Genomic DNA, 12,302 nt, shown 5'->3' with positions numbered 1-12,302 from the left:
AACAGGGCGAATGAAACGAGGCAGAAGTACAGTTCAAGGGAGATCCAAATTCGTAGTAGCAAGGCAGAAGGCTGGTCAGAGTTACCGGGATCGAAGAGTAGTCAGGAGTCGTTACGGCAGAAAGCAGGTCTGGTTTTCTGGGGCAGAAGAGAATCCAAGATTCAGGCAGGTCCGGGGTCACAAAACAAGCGTGAGCCAGAAGCGCGAGCAAACAGGTTCCGGGTGTGAGCTTTGCAGACGATCTGACAAAGGAGAGCTGAAAGACAGGGCTTTAAATACTGGGAGAGGTTAGTGGGTAATGCAGCGCAGCTGGCAGAGTAATTAGAGCAGAGCAGAGCAGGGACAGGTGGAGCTAGTTAGGCTGAGTAGAGAGAGAGTGGTGAGCAGAGTGGAAGATAATGGAAACCACTTAAGGTGGTAACCCGGTGGAGTGAGAGGGCTCATGACAGCTGTGGCACATGATTAGTGTGGGAGTGAGCAGAAAATCAGGGCAAAATAAAAAGCAAGAAAAAAATCATTTTTGGCAAAACTGGGGCCCTGAAACACAATTCCTTTAGGCTCTAGAAAAATAAACAAAAGAAAACCAAATGCTTCAGACATTTGTATTCACACAAATAGTTTTATCTGCGCATATATTTGTATCTGCTAGTTTATCTGCTATATATATATTTAAATATAAAAATGTGTTATTTTAATATGCCATTTTCACCATTGTTTCAGCATATAGACATTTAGCCCCCTGGGATAAGGATATGAACTACAGTTAATGTGGGATTTTCTCCTCCTCGCAGGTGCATTGTCTCTGTCCTTGACTAGAGTCCTGATTTTCAGTGTTCTTCCACTCATGCTCTCACATGTAAGAATGATTATGATCGGTAACACTTTAGGTTTCTACATAAGAGTGACATGACACTGTCATAACCCTAACCGTAACCTGTCATGACAAAAAGCGAATGACACTTGAAAGAAGCCAGTGACAGAAGCGTCATGTCATAAATGTCTATGACTTGTTTATCATGTTTATGACACATTTATGACAGTGTTACTGTATGTCACTTTTATATATAAACCTTCAGGTAAAGTGTAACCTTATGATCTTTCTTTTCTTGTAAGTGCAATTTGGAAGGTTAATATGCACCCGAGGTTGATTGACAGCTATATATAAAATAGCAGGACTGTGGTGGTTTCCGGGAATACACGTGGTAAGCCAACAGAAGATGTCCTGCGTAAAGCCGCTCAGTATGCAGGGTGAAGTACGGCCTGATTTCTCCTTTGTTATATAATGCAAAGCAGGAACACCGGACGACAGACGCAACATAGTTAGAGAAGGTTAGCTAGTCTGACATCAATCATGACACCATAGTTTGTTACAACCTTGGTCGGAGCGACAGAAAAGAAGTGAGTTTTGATGGTGATGTTGTGAATGTGATGTGCAGGTTTTTTGACTGGAACACCAGCAGTTTGGTCTCAGAGAGGTTTAGTTGGGGGTTGTTTTCCTTTCCTTCATCCAAGCATACATGTCAGAGATAAGCCAAGATCTGCGCCGAGACCATTATCTCTTTATGAGAGATTCATTCTCATTTTCATAAATTGTGACTATACATGCTTGTAAGACTATAAACACCACTTCCACTGTCAAGATGGCACAGCAGCCCCTTCACTTCCTGTGCACTCCTTGTTATATGATCTGAATGATGATAAGGTTCAAGGCCATGATTTACAATGTTTTTATCTATTCAACAACAAGTCAAAGTGAAACAGAAACACTTGCATTGGCCTGTATTGGTGTAACATATACTGAGTAATGAGCAATTTATGAAAGGATTCAATGAAATCAATTGGCTTTAGGAAAAGGGGTGTGGTGAAGGTTCCTGTAGCAAGATAAGAAAGCAGCTACCTAAGTAGCTTTAAAACCAATCTACACGAGCCATGCTCATTGGTGTGGCTGAAAGCAAGTTTGCAAATCTTAGTTGTGAAGCAAAGCATGCTACAACTCAGGAAATCCTTGTAGCAGGTAGCTGACATGCAGCCTACTAGGTGTGAATGACTAGATGTACCTTTATTGATCCCAGGACATTAGTAGAAATGAATTGATCAATTAACTGCAACCCAAGGGAATGTAGTTCGGCCTACAGTAACGTCAAAGACAGGATTTCATATTTGCTTTTATATCAAAAGTCATAACAGGAATATATGATTTCTGCATGCATTGTATGCACAGATATGCATGCACTGTATTCTACTGTATCTGTGTGCCTGCAGAAAATAGCATTAGCTACTGTATGGCCACCTCGATGCATGTCTCTGCTATGCCATGCAATCACTTTAAACAGAAGTATCAATCATAAACAATACACAATACAATGACTTGACTGCTCATGTTATTATTGTAACACTAAATGCCCTGGCCTTGCGCCCATTGAGAAATAAAAACATGTGCAGATGAGCTTACGCATATAGTCACCTGTACAGTAGTACAATACAGAGTATTCTGTGGAAAAGACACCCATTGAAACAGGGATGGATCACTGAAAGGGCCTACTTGGCCCAGGTCCAGGGGTCCTGAATCCCAAGCCTCTGTGTGAGTTGCTACTTTTTTCTCCATGCCTGATATCTGAATGGGGTCCCTCAGTCAAATAACACCGGTGTTGTTATGTGATATGTCTTAACAGGGCCCTTCAATCATTTACCATGGCTTATATTCACAACTGATATCTGAATTGGTAAACTAACACAGGTTACTGTATGTTATGTGTGATAACCATGCCTCTTTTTTCACAGTAAGATGTCCTGAATCTGTTGATGGTTATTCCTAAGTTTCAATCTGTCCATTTCTTTCCATGAAACTCACCAGAAGTCATCATTTAAGGGTTTTTTTTTCAATGTTTTTTTTCCAGGAGCCCAGTTGCAGACTAAGTGATACGACACGTGATGAAACGTGATGAAAATGAAACCAAGACACGTGCTCATGATCCAGTATCACTTTTACAGTATATTTTATAGTATATGGTAAAACAGATAATAACTTGGCTAACCACAGGTTACAATCATCCAGCAATACCCTAACTGATTAGAATACTTTAATACTCTAATGCTGAAAGATTCATTCAGCATTCTTGCAGTCATCTGTTTCATCTAAATCTCCTTTCACCTCCCTTTTTTCTAAAGTTAATTTTAGAGCGATAGTGAGTCCTTTGATTGAATAAGATTATTGAAGTACGTTTTTGATACATTTGGAAGTTTAGTGATGGATTATTGTCTCCTGACTGGCGTTACCTGCTGCCAAGGTAAAATAAATCGCTGCCTTTTTGAAACATCAACACTGTCTCCTGTAGATTCCATCACCGCAAGGCCAGTCCAATCACACGTGACACATATCACATAAAGAAGATGGTTAAAACTTTATCTCAGTGAGTGTAAGCTAAGTTTATCAACTGCCATTGATGCTGTACTCTTTGATGACCAAAAATGAAACTTAAAATTGTACCCTCTCCTGATAAAAAGAAAACCAAATGATATGCACTGTATCTGCAAGAATGTACTTGCAATGCTGATATGTCTGATGTGGCACATGATTAGTGTGAGAGTGAGCAGTAAAGCAGGGCAAAATAAAAAGCAAGAAAAAAACATTTTTGGCAAAACTGGGGCCCTGAAACGCAAATGCTTTAGGCTCTAGAAAAATAAACAAAAGAAAACCAAATGCTTCAGACATTTGTATTCACACAAATAGTTTTTATATGCACATATATTCTTATCTGCTATATACTGTATATTTAAATATAAAAATGTGTTATTTTAATATGCCATTTTCAGCATTGTTTCAGCCTATAGACATTTAGCCCCATGGGATAAGGATATGAACTACACTTAAGGTGGGATTTTCTCCCCCTCGCAGGTGCATTGTCTCTGTCCTTGACTAGAGTCCTGATTTTCAGTGTTCTTCCACTCATGCTCTCACATGTAAGAATGATTATGATCGGTAACACTTTACTTTAGGTTTCTACATAAGAGTGACATGACACTGTCATAACCCTAACCCTAACCTGTCATGACAAAAAGCGAATGACACTTGACAGAAGCCAGTGACGGAAGTGTCATGTCATAAATGTCTATGACTTGTTTATCATGTTTATGACAAATTTATGACAGCGTCATGTCACTTTTATATATAAACCTTCAAGTACAGTGTAACCTTATGATCTTTCTTTTCTTATAAGTGCAATTTGGCAGGTTATTATGCACCCGAGGTTGATTGACAGCTATATAAAAAAGACAGGGACTGTGGTAGGAATACACGTGGTAAGCCAACAGAAGATGTCATGCCTAAAGCCGCTTGGTATACAGGGTGAAGTACGGAGCTAATTTCTCTTTTGTTACATGAATTGTGACTGTACTTGCTTGTGAGAATATAAACACCACCTCCACTGTCAAGATGGCACAGCAGCCCCTTCACTTCCTGTACACTCCTTGTTGTATGGACTGAATGATGATAAGGCCATGATTTACAATGTTTTTATCTATTCAACAACAAGTCAAAGTGAAACAGAAACACCTGTATTTGGCTGTATTGGTGTAACATATACTGAGTAATGAGCAATTTATGAAAGGTTTCAATGAAATCAATTGGGTCTTTCTAAAAACAATTTACTTTAGGAAGGGTGTGGTGAAGGTTCCTGTAGCAAGATAAGAAAGCAACTACCTAAGTAGTTGCTTTCTGAACACACTGCAATTAGACCACTAGAACACACTGCAGTTAGGCCACTATACACACTGCAGTTAGGCCACTAGAACACACTGCAGTTAGGCCATTAGAACACCACTAGAACACACTGCAGTTAGACCACTAGAACACACTGCAGTTAGGCCACTAGAACACACTACAGTTAGGCCACTAGAACATGCCATCCTTTCGCATTTACCTGTTCATAGTCATGTGATCACCTGTTGAAATGTGGAAGGAAGGCAATCATTTTGTCATGCTCTAATAGACTGTAATGCTGAAATGCCTACACATGGTTTTAAAAGAATAGCCATGTGAGACTAAAGGCTTTTTTAACTTAGAAACCTCATGCCTCAGATTTTTCTTTAAAGAATATGTGCACTTGTTATCATCATCCAAAGTATACACTATTTGTTGTTAATGTCTACAACAAGCGATATTTTTTTTTATACATCTTAGTTGTGAAGCATAGCATGCTCCAACTCAGGAAATTCTTGTAGCAGGTAGCTCACATGTAGCCTACAAAAAGTGTGAATGACTATGAGATGCACCTTTATTGATCCCAGGACCTTAGTAGAAATTCAATTAACTGCAACCCAAGAGAATGTAGTTTGGCCTACAGTAACATCAAAGACAGGATTTCATATTTGCTTTTATATCAAAAGTCATAACAGGAACATGTTTCTGCATGCATTGTATGCACAGATATGCATATATGCACTGTATGTATATCTGTGTGCTTGATGTAAATAGCATTAGCTACTGTATGGCCACCTCGATGCATGTCTCTGCTATGCCATGCAATCATTTTGAACAGAAGTATAAATCATAAACAATATACAATACAATGATTTGACTGCTTATGTTATTATTGTAACACCAAATGCCCTGGCCTTGCGCCCATTGAGAAATGAAAACATGGCAGATGAGATTACACATGTAGTCACATGTAGTAGTACAATACACAGTATTCTGTGGAAAAGACACCCTTTGAAACAGGGATGGATCAGTGAAAGGGCCTACTTGGTCCAGGGGTCCTGAATCCCAAGCCTCTGTGTGAGTTGCTACTTTTTTCTCCACACCTGATATCTGAATGGGGCCCCTCAGTCAAATAACGCAGGTGTTGTTATGTGATATGTCTTAACAGGGCCCTTCAATCATATACATTGGGTTATATTCACTCATGATATCTGAATGGGGCCCCTCAGTAAAATAACACAGGTTATGTTATGTGTGATAACCATGCATCTTTTTTTACAGCAAGGTGTCCGGAATCTGTTGATGGGTATTTCTAAGTCTCAATCTGTCCATTTCTTTCCATGAAACTCACCAGAAGTCATCATTTAAGGGGTTATTTTTCAACGTTTTTTTCCAGGAGCCCAGTTGCAGACTAAGTGATACGACACGTGATGAAACGTGATGAAAATGAAACCAAGACACGTGCTCATGATCCAGTATCACTTTTACAGTATATTTTATAGTATATGGTAAAACAGATAATAACTTGGCTAACCACGGGTTACAATCATCCAGCAATACCCTAACTGATTAGAATACTTTAATACTCTAATGCTGAAAGATTCATTCAGCATTCTTGCAGTCATCTGTTTCATCTAAATCTCCTTTCACTTCCCTTTTCTCTAAAGTTAATTTTAGAGCGATAGTCAAACTAGGAAAACAAAATAAAAAAAAATCATAATTAATTGATATAAAATTTTTCAGGAACAACAACTACACTGGAAAAAAAACTCAGCAAGGTGTCCAGAATCTGTTGATGGTTATTTCTGAGTCTCAATCTGTCCATTTCTTTCCAAGAAACTCACCAGAAGTCATCATTTAAAGGTTTTTTTTCAGCATTTTTTTCCAAGAGCCCAGCTGCTCATAATCGGTCCATGCTTTGGAACACTGTCATTTACCCCAGTTTGGCAGAAAATGAATTTTTCTTGCTTTTTATTTTGCCCTGCTTTACTGCTCACTCTCACAGCTGAACTGGAGTGCATTACTTCAATATCTGACAAAAGGACCCTGAACAAACTGACCAACATCTTGGACAATGAGTGTCACCCACTCCACAGCACTATTGTTAAGCAGAAGAGTCTGATCAGCTGGAGACTTTGCTCACTGCCTTGCACAACTGACAGACTGAGGAAGTCATTTGTCCCCAGGGCCATTGAACTGTTCAATGCTTCACTTAAGTGAAGAGGAGAGATAGACTTCTCTGCATAGTCTGTCTGCCTCTTCACCCCCTCCATGTTTGGATACTGTCTGTCCACTAGCCACTTTTTACCACTGTCTTTCTGCCTCACTGTTTGCGTGCTATATTAGCACATTAGCACATATGCATAACCCCTCCCTCCATGCCACAGCCGAACTGTGGCCACACTTATACCTTTTCTTAAAATAGTTATACATATATAGATATATAGACTTTATTCTTGCACTGTTGCACTGTTGGAGTTACTCATTTGCACAATCACCATGACACTCACTCACACAGAGCACCTTACCTGACCTTACTATGCACAGAGAATCACAGGCTCAGTCCCTTTCTCAGTCATTGCAAGCGCCTCTTGATTGATTAATCACCACTATGTGGATACTGTTTTTAGAATTTATTTAGATTACGTGTTAGTTAGTATAATTTGTATTTTAGTATATTTAGTATATTCTTTATCTTCTACTGTCCTTATTGCTTAGTTGTGTTTTTATATTATATACTTTTAATGACTTTTTCTGCTGTTAGTGAAGGTGTGTGTGTTGTCTGACCTTGAATTTCCCCTTGGGGATCAATAAAGTATCTATCTATCTATCTAATCATGTGCCACAGCAGACATTTTACAACATTGCAACATATATTTTTTTTTGTGCGTGTGTGTGTGTGTGTTTATGAGGAGGGGGTACAATTTTAAGGTTCACTTTTGGTCATCAAAGAGTAGACTATCAGCGACACTTGATAAACTTCAAGTTCAAGTTTATTATCATGTACTGATAAATAAGCATTTATCAGCATTGAAATTGTTGTGCTCAAGAGTCCATTCAACTTCAAGAATGAATTAAAAAAAATACTATAACAAATAGGTTGGAGGGAGAAGGAGGAAGAGGGTAAAACAAAATCCAAAAACTAAGTGCCGTATTATGTGGGGATTTCCAAGGACGGTTCAGCATCCTGATGACTTGCGGGCAGTGCCAGTTCAGACCTCCATGGGGCCCTAAGCAAAATCCTGCTAAGGGGCCACCCAACCTGAACTCTGGGCGCCAAAATGTAACCATTTTTTTACAGTATCATCTGACATCTCAGTGCTCCCAATACAATCATCCCACCTCATTTTGGATGTCTATGGAAGTTACCAAATATAGTGTTTTTCCATAAAAGGTCTGGGCTGTTTGATGCTTTTGATGCTTGCTGTATATCCCCTTGCAAAAAAGAACTGCAGTTTTTTCAAAGTAGCCTACAGTGCAGTATAGTATTTTCATGTCCAAAATACTGCATTTCTGTAGTAAAGTAGCCTACACTATGCAGTATAATGCAGTTTTTTGCGTCTAAAATACTGCATTCCCTGCATAAGAGCTGCAAATATTTTCTCCAAACTGAGGTTTTCATACTCAGAAATCTGCAGTTTGACACTTGAAGTAGCCTAATGCAGTTATTTTTTGTAAGGATCTGGTTGTAGTAGCCGATTGACTCTTCACCTGTGTGTCTGTACTACTTACCAAAAACATAGGCTATGAACTGGCTCTCCTGATTCTCTTATATATTATTTCAATATTTTTTCAAACGTAGACTATTTTAAACAATCATTTTAATACGTCATATGCCTAATTTACGATGTGCATCTATTGTCCATGGAGCGAATCAAAGTTAGGCTACTTTCCATTTTGCATACGTTCAGTTGTACACTATCTAAACCAGGCCAGGCCCTAGGCCTGCAACACGCGCTGGAGATACTGTATGCGTGTAGACAACCATGGAACGAACACAAGTTTACCCGACTGCTGTTCAGGCTGTTCATTCTCGTGAAGTTTCTTCCGTTTTTTATGCCCTGAATGGTAATTTGGTTTCATGTTCATCTTCTTAATGTAGCCTATGAAACACTGTTACTGTACCTGTCTGTCACTAGCTTGAATCAAGGGGAGACTTGCGGGGCCCCATACGCAACTTAGGTGTAACTATAGCATAGGCTAGTGTGCGTATAGGGAGAAACGACCCTGCATAAAGAAGATACACATGTGCAGTATGTGTAGACTAAGCCCAACAAGCTGTGAAGCTATTCCTAAAGGCTAAAAATAACATATTGGCATACAGGTATAGATTGTCATTATACAGAGCAGAATGTTTGGTGGGCAGGGGCGGAGAAAAAAAACAAGATTTTGGAATTTGGTTTCACTTTCTTTGCCATTGTCACACTAATTGCCCTGGGCTTGCGCCCATTGAGAAATGAAAACATGGACAGCGCAGATGAGATTACACATGCAGTCACATGTAATACAATACACAGTATTCTGTACTGGAAAAAAATAACCCCATAAATGATGGCTTCTGTTGAGTTTTGTGGAAAGAAATGGACAGATTGAGAATTAGAAATAACCATCAACAGATTCAGGACATCCTGCTGTGAAAAAAGATTCCAATTACAAAGCATGGTTATCACACATAGTGTAACCTGTGTTATTTTACTGAGAGGCCCCATTCAGATATCAGGAGTGAATATAACCCATAGTATTGAAGGGCCCTGTTAAGACATATCACATAACATAACCCACATTATTTGACTGAGGAAACCTCCTGGTCTTCCAGTCAAACACACCACACATTACATTCACATCACCATCAAAACTGACTACTTCTTTCTCCCTCCGACCAAGGTTGTAACAAACTATGGTGTCATGATTGATGTCAAGCTAACCTTCTCTAACTATTTTGCGTCTGTCGTCCGGTGTTCCTGCTTTGCATTATATAACAAAGGAGAAATCAGGCCGTACTTCACCCTGCATACTGAGCGGCTTTACGCAGGACATCTTCTGTTGGCTTACCATGTGAATTCCCAGAAACCAAACACCACAGTCCCTGCAGCAAGAGCTGTCAATCAAACTTTTCCAAATTGCACTTATAAGAAAAGATCATTCCTACATGTTAGAGCCTGAGTGGAAGAACAGGTACTCTGAATCAGGACTCTACTCAAGGACCGAGACAATGCACCTGCGAGGAGGAGAAAATCCCACATTAACTGTAGTTCTGTATCCTTATCCCAGGGGGCCAATGAAAAATCTCAAACTATGTACAGTGCTGGCGGAAAGTCGCGAGGGATATTTAAAGTTTGTTGGGTGTGACGTCGTAGATGAGCAGGGGTCAAGTGCGTAGGATAAGAGGGGGGTTTGCGGCCTTCTGTAATTTATGCTATGTATTGATAGTTGTGGATCTTGATATACAGAATGTATAGATGATTTATTGTTGAACTGTGCAATGGTTTGGGGAGTTAAATTCTCTGTTGGGAATATGGCTAAGGCAGAATGAGGTAGAATGGTCTGAGGTGAGCAACCGATGGCACCTGATGAGACCTAACACTCTGAATGCCAGAAGTGAGTCCTTTGATTGAATAAGATTATTGAAGTTCATTTTTGATACATTTGGAAGTTTAGTGATGGATTTAAAAATGATTGTTTCCTGACTGGCGTTACCTGCTGCATTTTTTAAATATCAACACTGTCTCCTGTAGTTTCCATCACCGCAAGGCCAGTCCGATCACACAGTGACACATGTCACATAAAAAAGATATGCATGTGCAATATGTGTAGGGTAAGCCCAGCAAGCTGTGAAAGCAAGTTTGCAAGTATTAGGCTAGTTGTGAAGCATAGCACGCTACAACTCAGGAATCCTTGTAGCTGGTAGATCACATGTAGCCTACTACTGTAGGTGTGAATGACTATGAGATGCACCTTTAATGATCCCACTTAGAAATTCGATATGTCGTCCAAGGGAATGTAGTTAGGCCTACAGTAACATCAAAGACAGGATTTCATATGCTTTTATATCAAAAGTCATTGTAACAGGAAGATGCTGCTGATAACGGTTAAATATTAGCGATGCGTGTCTCTGCTATCCCATGTTATTGCTTTGACCAAAATCATCTGCTAAGAACTATAAACTGTAAACCATCAACATACACCCGGGCCGGGTGTAAACAGCCACTTACAGTAGGCTAAAGCCTAAAAATAGCATGTCACGTGGGGTCACGTGCATGGTTAAAACTTTATCTCAGTGAGTGTAAACTGCCGCTGATACTCTACTCTTTGATGACCAAAAGTGAAACTTAAAATTGTACCCTCTCCTGATAAAAACAAAAAAACAAAACGAAATGATATGCACTGTATCTGCAAGAATAAACTTGCAATGCTGTAATATGTCTGCTGTGAGCAGTAAAGCAAGGCAAAATAAAAAGCAAGAAAAAATCATTTTTGGCAAAACTAGGGCCCTGAAATGCAAATGCTTTTGGCTCTAGAATAATAAACAAAAGAAAACCAAATGCTTCAGACATTTGCACAAATAGGTTTTATCTGCAGATATTTTTATCTGCTCTCTAGTGTGTCTATATATAAACAAATATTGTGCCATTTTCAGCATTGTTTACTGTAAGCCTATACATATTTTGCAGCGCTGTATAGTTTGAGATTTTTCATTGCCCCCTCTAGGATAAGGATACTGAACTACAGTTAATGTGGGATTTTCTCCTCCTCGCACATGCATTGTGTCTGTCCTTGACTAGAGTCCTGAGTTTTCCACTCATGCTCTTACATGTAAGAATGATTATGATCTTTCATTTCTAATAAGTGCAATTTGGCCAATTTGCCAACAGAATATGCCCTGTAGAGCCGCTCAGTATGCAGGGTGAAGTACGGCCTAATTTCTCCTTTGTTGAATAGTGCAAAGCAGGAACACCTGGCGACATAGTCAACATAGTTAGAGAAGGTTATCTTGACATCAATCATGACACCTTAGTTTGTTACAGCCTTGGTTGGAGCGAGAGAAAAGAAGTGAGTTTTGATGGTGATGTTGTGAATGTGACGTGTGGTTTGTTTGACTGCAAGACCAGCAGTTTGGTCTCAGAGAGGTTTAGTTGGCGGCTGTTTTCCTTCATCCAGCACACATGTCAGAGATAAGCCAAGATCTGCGCCGAGATCATTATCTCTTCATGAGTGATTCATTCTCACTTTCATGATTTGTGACTGTACATGCTTGTGAGACTATAAACACCACCTCCACTGTCAAGATGGCACAAAAAACAATAATTACAAGGTCTACATCATAATGGAACAGCATCAAATGGTTACATTTATGTTTTAATTGCACACTGTCCCTTACAAATAAAATTGAAATCGAAATTGAAAAACAGCCACATGACAAAATGACGATCAAGTTCAAGGCCATGATTTACAATGTTTTTAAAACACTTATTTAATAAGTCAAAGTGAAACAGAAACACCTGTATTCGCCTGTTTTGGTGCAAATGTCTCAAATGTTATCATATGCATTGATAGATTATCATGTGCTGAATTGATAGATTAAATGTAAATCACGTTTATAGGC

The sequence above is a fragment of the Alosa sapidissima genome, chromosome 10 (genome assembly GCF_018492685.1).
Source record: "Alosa sapidissima isolate fAloSap1 chromosome 10, fAloSap1.pri, whole genome shotgun sequence".
In the NCBI taxonomy this organism is placed as follows: domain Eukaryota; kingdom Metazoa; phylum Chordata; class Actinopteri; order Clupeiformes; family Clupeidae; genus Alosa; species Alosa sapidissima.
Note: the sequence above shows the minus strand (reverse complement) of the source record.